General features: G+C 37.9%; 1 protein-coding gene and 1 long non-coding RNA gene across 9 annotated transcripts in view; both read left to right on the forward strand.

The window, feature by feature from the left end:
• Positions 1–16,030, forward strand: part of QKI (QKI, KH domain containing RNA binding) — a 155,079-nt gene that overhangs the window by 78,285 nt on the left and 60,764 nt on the right. The gene's annotated exons all lie outside the window — the stretch shown is intronic.
• On the forward strand, positions 4,541–13,598 carry LOC123609276. The gene is made up of 3 exons (XR_006717711.1): positions 4,541–4,557; positions 4,744–4,747; positions 13,127–13,598. It is a non-coding gene; the product is annotated as an uncharacterized LOC123609276 (long non-coding RNA).

The following is a 16,030-nucleotide window of genomic DNA, read 5'->3' on the forward strand; positions in this document are numbered from 1 at the left end:
TTGCTTAGTCAGGATTTGAACCCAGGCTGGTTTGAGTGCATGGGTTTGATTACTACACTGTACTTGTTCTCTGTAGCCTTCTGATGCCCTTGTATCTTCTGTTCCTGTCTGTCTCCCTCAAGCAACCATAGTGAATTTTTAAAATAATCCTGCAGTGTATGTTCATGTACTTAATTGAGAGATCTTAACTGTGGCTAACAGGCCCACCATGATCTTGTCCCGCTGCCTTCCAGGCCTCTCCTCTGTTGGCTGCCTCTGTGACCGAGCGCCTGTCTTTTCATTCTGTGAACATGCTGATGCTGTCTGTCACTGCAGAGTTTGGTTTTGTACACTCTCTGGAATACTCTCCCCCCAACGCTATGTAACCTGATCCCCATTTCATTTCACATTTCTGTCCAATTTCACTTTTTCTTAGAGACCTCCTATAACCACTCTGCTCAGATACAGCAAACTTTGATGCCCCTCCACTGTCCTTTTATCCTTTTGCCTCCTGCATTTTTCTTCATACCCATCATTGCTTTTGAGATACTTTATGTGTTCATCATGTCTGTCTGCCTTCTAGAGGGGTGTGTTCCATGAGCGCAGAGTGCTGTCTTGTTCGCTTTGTTCACCTCCCTGTCCTCAGGGGGAGCTGTAAGTGCCTGCCACATAGTTGGTACTCGGGAAGTATGTGCTGAAGGATTGTGTGCCTACAGGGTCCTGTACAAGTTGAGCACCAAACAGTGCCCAGATGTCATGATGGCTATGCAGTTTGTCATCTGCACCAGGACACTGTGAAGATGACAGGAGATATTATCACTAATTAGACCTAAACGATAAATACAGCCTGCCTTTCAATATTTAATTAATTAGGTAATTTTTTATTTAGAGGGCACAAGTGAGTGAGGGGCAGAGAGAGAGAGAGAGGGAAGCGAGGCTCACCGTGGGCTTGTGTTTTTACCTGAAGCAGGACCCGAGCTCACCCAGTGTGAGCCAAAGTCAGATGCTTAATGACTGAGCCACTCAGGCTCCCTTTAAATTTTCTTCTTTCTTCTCCTTCTCCTTCTCCTTCTTCTCCTCCTCCTCCTCCTCCTCCTCCTCCTCCTCCTCCCCCCCTTCCCTGTCCCCCTCCCCCTCCTCCTCCTCTTCCTTTTTTTATGAGAGAGAGAGGTGGGGGGGGGGGCGGTACAGAGAGAGAGGGAGACAGAATCTGAAGCAGGCTCCAGGCTCTGAGCTGTCAGCACAGAGCCTGACGCATGGCTCGAACTCACAAACAGCAAGATCATGACCTGAGCCGAAGTCGCATGCTTAACCAGCGGAGCCACCCGGACGCCCCATGATCTGATATATTTTTTGAAAAAATTGTCTCAAAACAGAGAATGGGTTGTAAAGGTTGTAAATGTGTATGGAGTCGGGTAAGAGTTGAAGCAAGCGGATATGTGAGTAGGCTCTTGAAGTTGTTGAGGTGGGAGACAAAGGTGGCATTGACCAGGAACTTTCTTCCAAGTTCATTTTAAATCAGCACTGTCAGAGCACTTCAGCCTTCCCTAATCTTCTCTTGTTCCAACTTCCACACTACTTGTACTCTAAAGATACAGTGTAATATTTAATTTTACTAATCCTGTTTCCTTCCCCAGGCTGCATTCTCCAAGAGCAGTGATTTATATTTCCTCATGTGCTCAGTGAAGTGTGGACATAATTGATGCCCGTTGGAAAATTATGTTCTTACTACAGAATTTTAGACACCACTTTCTTGAATTTTCCAAAGTAAAGGAGCATCAAATAGATGATGCAGAAGAATCACTTGAAAATTTACTTAAGTATAAATGATTGACCTATGACTCAAATTATACAAAAGAGAGAAAAAAAGAAAAGGAAAGCCAGCAAGCACTTTATAAGTTAGTCGAGTAGGACTTGAGGTTAAGAATTAAGAAGCAAAGTTGAAATTTAAAACCTAAAAGTAACATTAATTGCCAGGATAGAGACATTATAGAAGTACATTTTGAAATAACATCAGTGGCCATATTAGTTTTTCAAGTCGCACCCACAGATATAAGTAACAATTTTTGATCTTCTTGAAGTGCAAATGTTTTTACCACCCCCCTCCTCCAGAGTATACATGATTTTTCTCTAACATCTGCATATAGCTTGTAATGTAAAACCGTAAAGTAAGAGAAAAAAAATTTCTCAATCAAATGGTTAGAATACGTATTACAATTACTTGTAATATTTTGTACTTTGTTAATAATAAGTGTCATTTAATGGAAAGTTTTAAGTTGTATATTTTAAAATGTTTACAGCAAATTACGTGACCAGTCTCAAAGTAACCCTAAATAGACAGTGTGAATTAGGATGTGTTCTTTCCATGTCTCCCCCACCCAGCACAAGCACATACACACGAACTGGGTTTTGCCAAGAGAGATTATTCTAAGGATGTGTTTTAAACGTTTTTAAAAAAAACAAAAAAAAAAACAAAACAAAAAACAACTAAGGCTTTTAAGACAGAATTTTTTTTTTTTTTTTTTTTTTTTTAGACAATAGTTGTTTAATGAGCTGCTCGTATATACAAGAGAAGAGAATGGGCCTGATTGCTCAATCTGATGTTTGAAAAAGTATTTTTCCGGATCTTATACATTTGCATATCTAATTGCCATGTAATCAAAACTAAGTGAACTGTAGCTGCTTGAAACTCTGAAATGAAAAGCAATCATCTGTACGGGGAGGAGGGGGAACCCCCTTCCATGCAAGCTAGCCTGAATATTAGCATTATAGTCTTCTTGTGTTTAATTATAGGTGTCTGACTGAGCAGTAAATGTATGCTTGTGTAATAGAGAAGTGAATGTGACCCTGAAACACCGGCTATGCTTTTTGGTAACAGAGCATTGGCTTTGAGAGAAGTTAGCCTCCATTGTGTATTTTGACGATAAGGAATTGTGCCATAATGGCTGTTAATTACCTGCTTTGTCTGATATGGAAAGTAGAGGTTCCACATTTTTTTCCCTCCCAATGGCAGCACTCAATTAAAATGTGTATTAAGCAGCTACGGTGCCCTTCTCTATTTGTTGGGAAGACATGAGGTAAGGAAAAGCGACTTGACTTTTTTTGCAGCTCTTTGATGGCAGTTTTGTTTTTGGGTACATCCCTTGAGAATAGAAAAATATTTACCCCAATACGTGTTCTTTAGACTTCGATAGACTTGACCATTGTATGTTATTATTTTTTGCTGCCTCACATACTAGATGAAAAAAAATGTTTTTAATGTTTATTTATCTTTGAGAGAGAGCAGGAGCTCCAGCTAACGGGGGGAGGGGCAGAGAGAGAGGGAGACCGAATCTGAAGCAGGCTTCAGCAGCACAGAGCCTTGGGGCTGAAACTCAAGTCACAGGACTTGGAGCTCAAACTCCTGGACCGTGAGATCATGACTTGAGCCGAAGTCGGACGCTCAACTGACTGAGCCACCCAGGCGCCCTGACACATACTGTATTCTTAATATTCTCAAATGTCATGCGGAAGGTTTGTAGCTACTGGCTACCAGAGAATTTCACACTACTTAAAAGCTCCTTTCATATTTTAACTCCTTTCAGCTTTTTTTTTTGTGAAGTTTCCTTATTGTCAAATAAAATTACGCCTTAGTGTGGAATCAGTTTACCTTCCTATAGCTTGGGTCTTGAATCTGGGTAATTTGAATAGTTAACAGCCACTGAGGTCTGCTGTCGGGAGAGTTCAGGTAATGTATGTCACGGATGTGAAAAGTGTTTATCCATCCTGTATGCTGTTCGGTGCTCTTCTGCTCGGTGCCAGTTCTTTTAATGTTGTTTGCCCCTGAAATGTTTTCCTTTAAATAAAAGTTTTTATGAATATATTGTGGTAAATTGCCAATATGCGTGTTCTTCTGTGCTCTGCCTGCTGTCACGCGCTCAGCCAGTGAATGTTCCTGTAGTGGCTCACGTCTGTCTCAGCACGACGCGTCATACTGCAGTGCGGTCAGCCACTTGAGTGCTCTGTGTTGTGTGTGGTTTATGCTGACCTCTCTGCCATTTGCTTTTTGTCCTTGAAATTGACTTTGACCTCCAGTGGCCGATGAAGGGTGTGCAAAGCACAGTTATGGACAGTCTCCTGAATGAGAAAATAAGACATTTGATGAGGGTTCTGGGTATTTTCAGGCTAAACAACTAACAGAGGCTAAGGGTCAGCAAGAATAAGTATGTGACCTAGGAAAATTGGCCAAGGATAGCTGGAAGAAAGGATTTGGAAAATCCTGAATTATTAATATCAGTCAGAATGGAAGAGGAAATACATTGTCTGTGTTTTAATATAGTGTATAAATTAAACTCAAAAGCAATGAATGTACTGTGCTAGCATAGCCGTATAGAATTTAGGCGTCAGAGAAGACTGTGTGTGTGTGTGTGTGTGTGTGTGTGTGTGTGTGTGAGTATGTGTTGTGTATATATGTGTATGTGTAAGTATATGTTTACTGTGTGTATATGTACGTGTATATATAATTTGAGCATCTAAACTCCTAAAATTTTGAAGAAAATAATTTTTAGTCATTCCCGACATTTTACTTATATTATTACTGTTCAGGTGTTGAAGGAGGGTAGAGATTATTGATATATATACAGTTTCTTCATTTTTACTTTGGAAATGCACAGTGGGTTAAATAGGGGTTATTTGACAGAATACTATTCTTTATAAATTTTTGGAGGCAGTTGAGCTTACACATAAATCTAAAGTTGGTTTTCGATAATTTAAACTCTGAGAGAGCAGGGTCATCCTGGGACCAGTGTTATGATAAACGATTCAGGGTGTGACCCTACAAAATATTAAGCACTTGATGAAACTGTAACTAGGATTTCTTTAAAAATTCCTGAAGGTTTTACCTTCTTAGAATTTTTGTGCTTAAAAGGACTCCAGTGTATTTTGAATCTAATAGAAAAATAATTGTTATTCTGTTTAGGGTAAACTTGAAATTTATATTGTTGTCATTATCATTTTAAATGTAACTTTCATACATGAGTTTACTAACTTTCCCTTTCCTTTTAAAAAGCTTAATAGTTCTGAATCCAGACACTTACTCTAAAGCTTCATTTGAAAAACATGGCTGATTTCTTTTGACCCTCTGAAAATTCCTTTCCCAAATTATTTGAGAAAATTTTTGCATTTTAATAAACTTCATTAATTGAGATAAAGTGATCAGAGAGATGTCACTTTTTCTTGGGAAGTTTTCCCAACTTAAATTTTTTTTTTTTTTTTTTTTAGCATTTATTTATTTTTGAGAGACAGAGAGACAGCGTGAGCAGGGGAGGGGCAGAGAGAGAGGGGGACACAGAATCAGAAGCAGGCTCCAGGGTCCGAGCTGTCAGTGCAGAGCCCGATACGGGGCTCGAACTCACAAACCAGGAGATAGTGACCTGAGCCGAAGTCAGACGCTTAACTGAGCCACCCAGGCTCCCCAGGAAGTTTTCCCGACTTAATTGACATTTTGTTGTGGTGTAATTAGTGTTTTGAAGTGTTATTTTATTTAAAAAAAGTAATTAGGGACTCAGTTGGTAAAATCTGAGTAATTGAGGGTTGTATGATTAAAAAATATGCCTAAATTATGTGAAGGACATCCACAGCCACAGGAGATTTCATTGTACAAATGAGGAAGAGTAACCTTTTAGGTCACATGATTTGTGATCTCTTCAGTGTTTCCAAGTCCCTAGTCTGTGTTTTGGATCCTGTTTGAATTTTTAAAAATCCTTTTCTAAGTTTTCAACAATATATTCAGACAAAGTTAGCTGTTTTGTACTCCATCGATCCCATACTAATCCATATCTCCATTCAAGCACTTAATATATTTTTTGTGGTTGATTACAGAGTGTTTCTCAGAGTGAGAACTTTGTCCTAATCAGCTCTGGAACATACACAGGGCTTGGCACAGGAATCCTTAATTAGTGTTTCCCTTGGAATCTTGTATTCGAGTTATTAACTGAACTCATCTCTACTGTTGAATTAATTTTCTATTTTCATATATATTTTTAGTTCTTTCAGTATTATAAGATTTATTTTGGTTTTTTTTTATGTCTATTTTATTTTGTGGGGAGAGAGAGAGAGAAAGCGCCTGTGAGCAGGGGAGGGGCAGAGAGAGAGGGAGACACAGAATCCAAATCAGGTTTCAGGCTCTGAGCTGTCAGCACAGAGCCCGATGCGGGGCTCGAACCCACAAACTGTGACATCATGACCTGAACTGAAGTCAGATGCTTAACCAAATGAGCCACCCAGGCACCCTTTGTGTTAGAAGATTTATATCGTCTGATAGCTGTGTTTGTTAATGTGTATGTGTTTTTTCCTCCTGTCAGTCATAAACACATAACTGTACGCAAGGACTAAAATGGAAAACTCACTCCGTTCTGCGATAATTATGGGCTACTTGGACAGGAGATGGACTCTGAGCATGAGTAACGGGAATTGGAGCCAGTTTCACAGAAGTACTGGGTTTTGGGGTGTGCTGTGCCACTTGTGGATAGAGGCTAAATTCTATGACTGTCACCTAGGAGATGTTTCTAGTGGTAAGAGGAAGGAGAGAGTATTTATCTATAACCAGGGCCAAGCTGCCTGCTGGTTCGAATACCGGATTATCACTATCTTTCTGGAAGAAATAGAACTTTGAAGTAAGGCCTTCTGCTTCCAGCAATAAATGAATAAATTCCTGTCAAGATAGATTCATCTACAGAGAGCAACTCTAAGATATAGATACAGATAAATAGATAAAATACAAGATTACCCCTTGTATTATACATGAATACATCAAGGCACTGGGGAAAGAATACAAGCAGAGTTTAGAGGAGGGAACCTTATATTTTGCCTGGTTTCCCCCCCCCCCCCCCCCACTCCAGGGGTCAAGCACAGTAGGTGGTACTAATTCTCACCTAGAGGATATCCCTATTGTTGAGAAAGGAGAATCCAGGAAGGAAAAGAGGAGAAGAAATCCCTACGTTCTTGCTAACCCCTGAATCACACACATGTAGAACAGACTTAAAGGATCTCGGGTGAAGATCTGAACTGAGACCAGACTCTGCACCCAAGAAACAAAGTTTGCAGTTCTGAATTGAATCAAGACAATTGCTTACTAAAGTAATAATAAATCTTCAAAAGAAAAAAACAAAAGCCAGAATCAGCATATAGTTCAAAATTAAAACTTGAAGATTAATCACATTCTACAGTCAACTGATTGGAATCTCCAGATGTTGAAAGTAAGAAAACACATATTTTAAAGTAGCTGTTATAACGATCCTCATAAGGTAAGACAAAATACAAAATGATCGAAAATCTTAGCAGAGAACCAGAAACAATAAAAAAGACCAAATGGGAATTCCAGAACTGAAAATAGAGTATCTGAAGTAAACCATTTATGGGTGGATGGATTTAACTGCTGAAGAAGGAGTGTGCAGATTTGAAGATAGAGCAGTAGAAACTGTCTGCTGTAAATAACAGGGAGAGGAAAAAATTGAGATAAAGGTAATAACATGTCAAATGGTCTACCTAACATATCTGTAATCAGAGTTCTGTAAGGAAGAGTGAGCAAATGAAATAAAAATAATTGAAGAAATAATGGCAGAGGATCTCAAAAATTTGTTGAAAGACATAAACTTGTAGATGTAAGATGCTTATCATAGAACAATCAGAATGAACACAAAGGAGGGGGCACTGTAGCACCTTAGAGCAGGACTGTTGGACACCTTATAAAGCAGCAAGAGAAAAATCACACCTTAACATACAGAGGAAAAATACAATTAATGGCTGACTTATTATCAGGCCAGAAAAGAGTAAAACATCCTTTAAATATCCTAAAAGATGAGTATTGTCAACCCTGAATTCTGTAACCATTGAGAACGCTGTAACCATCTTCCAAGTGAAGAGGAAATAAAGCCATTTGAAATGAAAGATTAGTTCAGAGAATTTCTTGGCAGCAGATGTACAGAGTGGAGAAACTAAAGAGGACTTTTTCCAACTTCAGAGAAATGAAATGAGAGCACATAGAAAGTTAGTTACTTAGAGATGAACGCCAGTAATGGTAAATTCCTGGGTAGATAGAAAATATTTTTTGAGGGGGAGGATGGGTATTTTTCCTCTTAGTTTCTTTAATACGTATAGCTGTTTAATGAGGAAGAAATAGCATTGTCCCGTGGAGTTTTAAACTTAACGTATGTGTAAACATGGACCTATGTGGAGTTTCTGCATTTGTGTGAAGTTGTAAAACGTTAGTCATAAGTGGACCTTGAAAAGTTAAAGATTTATGTTGTAACCCTCAGAGCAGCCACTGAAAACATAACACAAAGAAGTACAGATAAAAATGCACTGAGGAAAACTAAAGTGGAATTGTAAAAATATATTGAAATAGTGTATTTTTAAAAGTTGGAAGAGGAAACAGAGGAACAAAAACAGAGGCTACAAATAGAAAGCCAGTAATAAAGTTGGTAGCTGCCAGAAACCTCGTTTTATCGAGGCTCCTGGGTGGCTCAGTCGGTTGAGCATCCGACTTCGGCTCAGGTCATGATCTCACAGTCTGTGAGTTCGAGCCCCGTATCGGGCTCTGTGCTTACAGCTCAGAGCCTGGAGCCTGCTTCAGATTCTGTGTCTCCCTCTCTCTGCCCCTTTCCCGCTCACGCTCTGTCTCTGTCTCTCAAAAAATGAATTAACGTTAGAAAAAAAATTAAAAAAAAAAAAAAAAGAAGAAACCTCGTCTTATCAATAATGGCATTAATTTGCCAGTGGAAGAAACACCCCTATGAAAAGGCAGAGGTTACCAAAATGGATTGAAAACACTAAGGCACACCTGTAGACTCTAAAGCATATAGCTGTTATAAACTATACAGTTTCTCAAGAAGAAAAGTTTTAAATAAAAGTAGGTTGAAAATAAATAGGTGGAAAAAGAGCAAGAAAACAGCACAAGGTTGGAATGACTGTATTAATATCAGATAAAATAGATTTCCAGAGAAAGCAATTCATATCAAGTAAAGAGAATGTTTCATAATGATAAAAAGTCAATTTAGCAGGAAGTGCGAAAAGTGGTCGTAAATGTATATTCACTTGATACAGTGTCACTCTACTGTATGAAACAAGAATTGCCTAAAGACAAATAATTCCAGGATCAGACTGAAATTTTAACTTTTTCAGCAGCTGATAGAATGAAACTAAAACTCCTCAAAGACTGAGAAGATGTGAACATTATTATGAGCCGCCTTGACATTATTGGGGTTTATAAAACATTACACCTGACAACTGAGTGAACATGGTACATTCACCAGTATAAAATATTTCCTAGGCCACAAAGTGAAAAGCTTGAAATTATACCAAGGATGAGCTGTGACTAAAATGAAATTCAGCCCAAATATTTGGAAATTGAACAACACATTTCTGTATAGTCCATTGCTTAAGAGATGTCACAAGAAAAATTAAAAGATATTTTAAACCAAATAACAATGAAAATGGAACATAAAATTTGTGAAGTAAGGCCAAAGCAGTGTTTACAGGGAATTTATTTCCAAAAATGTTCATATTTTTAAAAACTTAAATCAGTTATTTAATTTTCTTCCTATTAGGGGACATCACTATGGATCCTATGGACAATGAGAGACTTTAAGGGAATATTCTGAGCAACTATAAGCCAATAAATTTGACAACTTAGATGAAAAGTCTTTGTAAAATACATTATTACCAAGAAGTAACAGAAAACTTGAATAGCCTGTAATGATTAAAGAAGCTGAATTTGTAATAAAAACTACCCCACAAAGAAAATGTGAAGCCTGGGTGGCTACACTAACGAGTTTTATCAAACTTTAAGAAAGGATGTGGGGCACCTGAGTGGCTCTGTTGAACGTCTGACTCTTGATTTTGGCTCAGATGGCTCAGATCAGGATCTCATGGTTTGTACGATTGAGCCCTGCATCTGGCTCCACACTGTCAGTGCTTGGGATTCTCTCTCTGTTGTCTCTCTCTCTCTCTCTCTCAAAAATAAACATTTAAAAAATACTAGGGGTGCCTGGGTGGCTCATTCAGTTAAGTGTCTGACTTTGGCTCAGGTCACGATCTCGCAGTTCATGAGTTCGAGCCCCACGTCTTGCTCTGTGCTGACAGCTCAGAGCCTGGAGCCTGCTTCCGATTCTGTGTCTCCCTCTCTCTCTGCCCCTCCCCCGCTCATGCTCTGTCTCTCTCAAAAATAAAATTTTTTAAAATAATACTAAAAATTTTAAGAATATGAATCTATGAAATCTTTCATAAAAGACAGAATGAATATTCCACTTCCATTACCATAGATTGGTAATTACCAGTATTGCCATGATACCACCGGAAAAAGAAAATAAGGGTCAGTATTCCTCATTCATGTGGAAATTGTTAATAAAACTTCAACAAAATTCTAAGTTATATACAAGATCAGTCCAATAAGAAGAGATCATGGTCTTAAATTCATATATACCAAGTAGCATAGCTTGAAAATACATACAAAGTAAAACTTACCGGAACTAAAAGAACTCAAATCCACATTCAGAATTTTAACACAACTCTAAACAACTAATAAATAACTGATAAAACAAGCAGACAGAAACTTAAGAATGTACAAGACCTGAACAACACAGCGAGCAGGTTTGACCTAATTAACGACAACAAAAACATTACACCCAACAGTGGCATAATTCATTCTTTTAAAGAGTGTGGAACATTTTGCCAGATTGTGTGCTGGGCCAATAAAGAAAGCCTCAGCAGAGTTCAGAAGTCTGAAATAATTCATTGTGCTTTTTAGTCCCAATGGAATTGAGCTGGAAATCACCTAGAAAGTAAAAATTAAGTGTTGGCCGTAAATGAGGTACATTTTCACTTCAGGATCTGGAAAGAACAGTAAAGTAGATGAAAGCAAGGGAAAAGAAAGAAGTAAAGCAAAGAGTAAAAATTTAATAAATAGTGCAGGTGCTGCATGTTGATGATTCACAAAAATAAAAGCTGGGTTTTTGTTTTGTTTTGTTTTTTGTTTTGTTTTGTTTTGTTTTGTTTTTGAGAATTCACCAAATAAATAAACTCGGATAAAACTGAGGAGGAAAAAAGGAGGAGATAGAACAAAATCTGAAGTCCTCAAATGCAGCACTGTTATGTACCACCACGGAGAGAGAATAAAGCAACCAAATAAGTTGACAGAGAGTTTGCTATTCACATAGAATTTGTATTTATATAGAGATTTACTTACCCTGTCTTTTCATTAGAGTCTGTGATAGGTGTTAAAAGACAAATACAGGGGCGCCTGGGTGGCTCAGTCGGTTAAGCGGCCGGCTTCGGCTCAGGTCATGATCTTGCGGTCCGTGAGTTCGAGCCCCACGTTGGGCTCTGTGCTGATGGCTCAGAGCCTGGAGCCTGTTTCAGATTCTGTGTCTCCCTCTCTCTGACCCTCCCCCATTCATGCTCTCTCTCTGTCTCAAAAATAAATAAAGTTCTTTAAAAAAAAAAAAAAAAACAAATGCAAGTGAAATCAATTTCTAAGAACTTCCAGACAGTTCTGTGTCACCTTTTTACTCAGTCATGTTTTCCATGCCATAGATAATCTAACCAGGAATGTTGTTGATGCAGCATTTTTTTTAAAGGAGTACTTTATATTCCCTAGTGTTTTTTTCCGTAAGCCATTGCAAGTTTAAGACGTATTGTTGTTAAGAAGAGCAAAGAGTCTGAAGCTAATAAGATAAGTTGCTACCACAGTTTTAAGGATGCTGGTGGAAGACCTGAGACTTCCTGGATCAGAGATCAGACTGTATTATAATCATATACATATATACAATCATATACATATACATATACATAGTCTGCAAAGCAAGAACAGAGGATCTTCATATTTGCACCGATTCTCTTGGTGACCCCCTCAGTTCCCGGTTGACATGTGTATACTCAGTGGGCTGCGTTGCTAAGAGGAGCCAGGGCCAAGGTCCCATTACTTATGAAGAAGCAACAGACAATACAGTTTCCTACCTCAGGGCAGTAAGCTGTAAGATGTGTCCCCTTGACCTGTTGAGTTGCCCGTGTGGCTGACGACAGAAATTGCTCAGTTGGAGGAAATAGATAAGCCTCGCGTCCTGGCTCAGCTGTGGGAACGTGCAGGGCTGCCCAGGGCTTGTTGCAGTCTGCCTCTCCCAGCAGTAGTTCTGCAGGGACAGCTGTGGACGACTGCTGCCTTGCATTTGCAGTATTAGTGATACACCGCTGGTTTCAGAGATGTTACAGTATTTTTAAGGAAATACCAGAGAATCGATGACATACCATAAGTAAATATTAAGAATGGAAATGAAGACCAAATTCGAAATACTGGAGATAGTTTTTAAATTGTGGAAAATGCAATGAACAACTTCAGAGCTATATATTTGAAAACTTCTGTAACTTAAATTCTGTGTTTTATAGATACTTGTTTCTGAATCAATTTTTATAGTCCATAAAATCTCACAACAAATGCTTTTTTCTTATTAGAGAATATAATAAAACATTTTTGTATGGAACTGAATTGATTCAGAATTTTGGGGACAGTAAAACTGACCATTGGGACGTTTCTAAAAGGAAAGTAGAACAAAATGGAGGGGTACCTTGAGTGCATTTACTGTCTGTCATTTGATTGTTTATATTACTGAGGGACAGCAGGTAGGCTGTGGAATCAGACTAAGAGCTATTTTAGTCGTGTGTGTGTGTGTGTGTGTGTGTGTGTGTGTGTGTGTATAGTAGAAAGAAGGGAGTAGATGCAGAGGAAGGGCAAATGAAATGCGGAAGGCATGACTATTCAATAAATGGTGTTAAGATAATTAGATTTGCATATTGCAAAAGTTGTTCCAGGTGAATTAAACATCTAAAAGTGAAGAGCAAAAAACCTTAACCACTGGAAGAAATGGTAGGAGAACATATTTGTGACTTCCGGCCAAGGAAGGATTACAGACTAGAAAACACATTAAAGAAGGTGGATGGATACGACTACACTGAAAAAAAAAATCGTGTTATGTGAAAGATACTAAACTGTTTGAAGACAGGCCACACAGAGTGTTTGTATTTATAGTATATAAAGAATTCATTCAAAAACAAAAAAGACCACAGATCCAATAGAAAACTGGGCAAAATATGTGAAAAAGGCATTTCACATTAACAGGAAATGCACAGTCTGATGTACAGTGTAATGACAGACATCCTTTGAGTTGTCAGAATAAAAATACTACCTAGGTTAAATGTGGAGAAACCGAGCTCTCATGCAGGGAAGTTGGGAGTATAAATTGGTACAAAAACCTTGAAGAGCGGTTAGGCAGTGTCTGTTAATTGTACGGGTTGGTTTGTTTGTTTGTTTATTAAACATCTTGTCTTTAATAAACTGCACTTTTATCAGTTCCTTAAGGAGACTCCTTTATATGTCCTTTACATATCTATCTGGGAGATGGCTATGAGGATGTTCACTGCACCATTATTTATAATAATAAACTATTGGGAACAGCGTAAATGGCCATTAATGGGGAGATGGAAATTCTGGTCTCTTCATATAATAGAGTATTATGTGACAATGAAAAGGAATACATTTGATCGGGTACGCTGGATTCAACATATACTCAGCCGTGAAATTGTGATTTTCAGAAAAGGGCCCAGTTTTTAATAATTATTTTAGGTACTTTTCAGTGTTTAAAAGTATTAGTGTATTCTTTCCACACAGAACAATCTGTAAAGGGACCCTTACCACATGGGTGATAGGGTGATACATCATTCTGTATGTGAGATGGAATTTTGAGAGATTTTTTTGTGTCTAATTTATTAAACAGGAGGCACTTTAATTATTGAATACTTAGGGATTTTTTGGAGGGCATTGGTAATTATTTACTGTTTTCTACTTAAAGTACAGAATTAGTCTAGCAATTGATTGTTCATAAGTGATGAAAGCTTTTCACTTTTGTTTTTACCTTTCTCAAATCTTTCACCTCATTATGATGTAATCTGTTCAGTTATATAGGGTATTATTTTCAAAGACTGTCCTCTCATGATTGAATAATAACTAAGTACAGTTGTATTCCTAGATATTAGGGTAAAAATGAGATTAATATCTTTCTGTGGTTTATTAATATCTTAAAGAGTACAGGCTATTTGTAGAAAGTTAAAAATCTGTATGCACACACACAGCATCACAGTACACATACGTGCATTCTGCTGTTGTCGCTTGCAACTCAGTGTGGAGGTCTTTTTGCATAAAGTGAGGATTTCTAAAAATTCATCTTAAAGTATTTGTTCTACCTGGTTAAATTTGGGGGTTTATGGCCTTTTCAGTGGGTCTTTAATGCTTTGATGACATTTCAAGAATGCTTTTCATTTTCTCTATCTTAACTACTTTCACTCGTATTTATTGAATAAGGATTAATCCAACATGTTTATTAAAGAAGTTATTTTTTCACAACAAAATGAATTGTTCCTTTCTTAGCAGTGTGGATTTGGAGCAGCTTATTTGACATTCTGGAATAGTTTTTAATTTATTTAGCCTAAATACTCCTATACATTGTGACTACTGTGAAATACATTGACCAATGTGGTCTCTTGCATTCATGCCACAATTAATGGCTTTGGTGGCTTAATGGGATCCTTCCATTTTATTTTGTAATTTTTGTTACAATGAAACTTTAAAGATAAGTGTACTGGTCAGCGTTCTCCCAAAGAAGCAGCAGCGGGTGGGGACACACACACGCACACACGGACTTATGAGGAATTGGCTTTACACAATTGTGCCTTCTTCTGTTTGTGGTCCTCCAGAGCAGGCAGTCAGAAAGATCCAGAGGGAAGGGAAGTGTAGACTCATTTGGTGTTGGGAGTATTTTGAGTTTAGAGAAGGACTTATCCCTTTTTTAAAGGGTTCCAACTGAATAACTCAGGCTCACCCAGGATAATCTTACATTTGAGTAAAGTCAGCTGCTTAGTGACTTTAATTACACCCACAGAATCCTTTCACAGCAGCACCTAGATTAGCGTTTAGTTGAATAGCTGGGCCAAAGTGTACATATGCTAATGGCCATTGCCTCCTTTCTGTCTTCCAGCTCTTGGGAAGGAATATACCTTATTGTTCACCCTAATCGGTAACACACTAGAATGAAATTCTGGCAACCTAGCTAAGTTCAGCCTAGCTAAGTTGACACACCCTGATAACTAACTTTTCTCCTTAAATAGGAACCCCCTTTATTTTGATTATTGATATTAAAGGATAATTTTCATTGATGAGCAAGGGATGTAAATTTAGATATTATTAGAAGATACATTATCTCTTTCTAGGAGGTTAAGAGCAACTCAGGAATCATGTGGTCCATTTTTTGGTCTGGATTTAGTTTATATTTAACAGATAGGTTTACTTGTTCCTGCCTACCCTGTTGTTTATTTTCCTCCCTCTCATCAGTTTTACATGTTTAGTGTACAAATGCCTTTTAACATTTACATGAAGAGAAGTGGTAGTTCAGAAGGTTTTTATGTAAGCAAGGTTCCGATTTATTAGAATTCAAGGAATCTAGAGAGAGATCTGATTCTTGTCTTAAATGGAAAAGGAACTGTAGTGGCTGGCTAGGGAAATCCCATTTTCCAGGAAAAACGCATCACAGCAACTGAAAACTATTTCATTTCTTGATTCTTTTATTCAGTAGACATTTTTCAAATTTTCCTTTGTGGTAGGCAGTATGCTAAGTTCTGAAGATACAGTTAAATGCTAGATAACAGTGTCTGCCGTTTTTAGGCAAGTTGGACAAGTATAGATTTTAATTAGAAAAAGTTCAGTTCATCAGGGTGAGATAATACCATGTTTTTCATGAGTTCTTAGTTTTGTTCCAGTAGCAGGTATATCGAGGAGGGCCACAGACTTTTAAAAAATCTTGAGGTTTCCTAGATATGTTTCTCGAAATTACTTTGTACTTTACTAGGAAGAAGGCCTTTATTTTGGTTATTGATATTAAGGATATTTTATTGATGAGCAAGGGATATAAAATTAAGGACTGTTAACTACTAAATTAAATTTGTATGTGGAGATTCATTCTTTGCAGTTTAT

Source organism: Leopardus geoffroyi, chromosome B2, assembly GCF_018350155.1.
Source record: "Leopardus geoffroyi isolate Oge1 chromosome B2, O.geoffroyi_Oge1_pat1.0, whole genome shotgun sequence".
In the NCBI taxonomy this organism is placed as follows: domain Eukaryota; kingdom Metazoa; phylum Chordata; class Mammalia; order Carnivora; family Felidae; genus Leopardus; species Leopardus geoffroyi.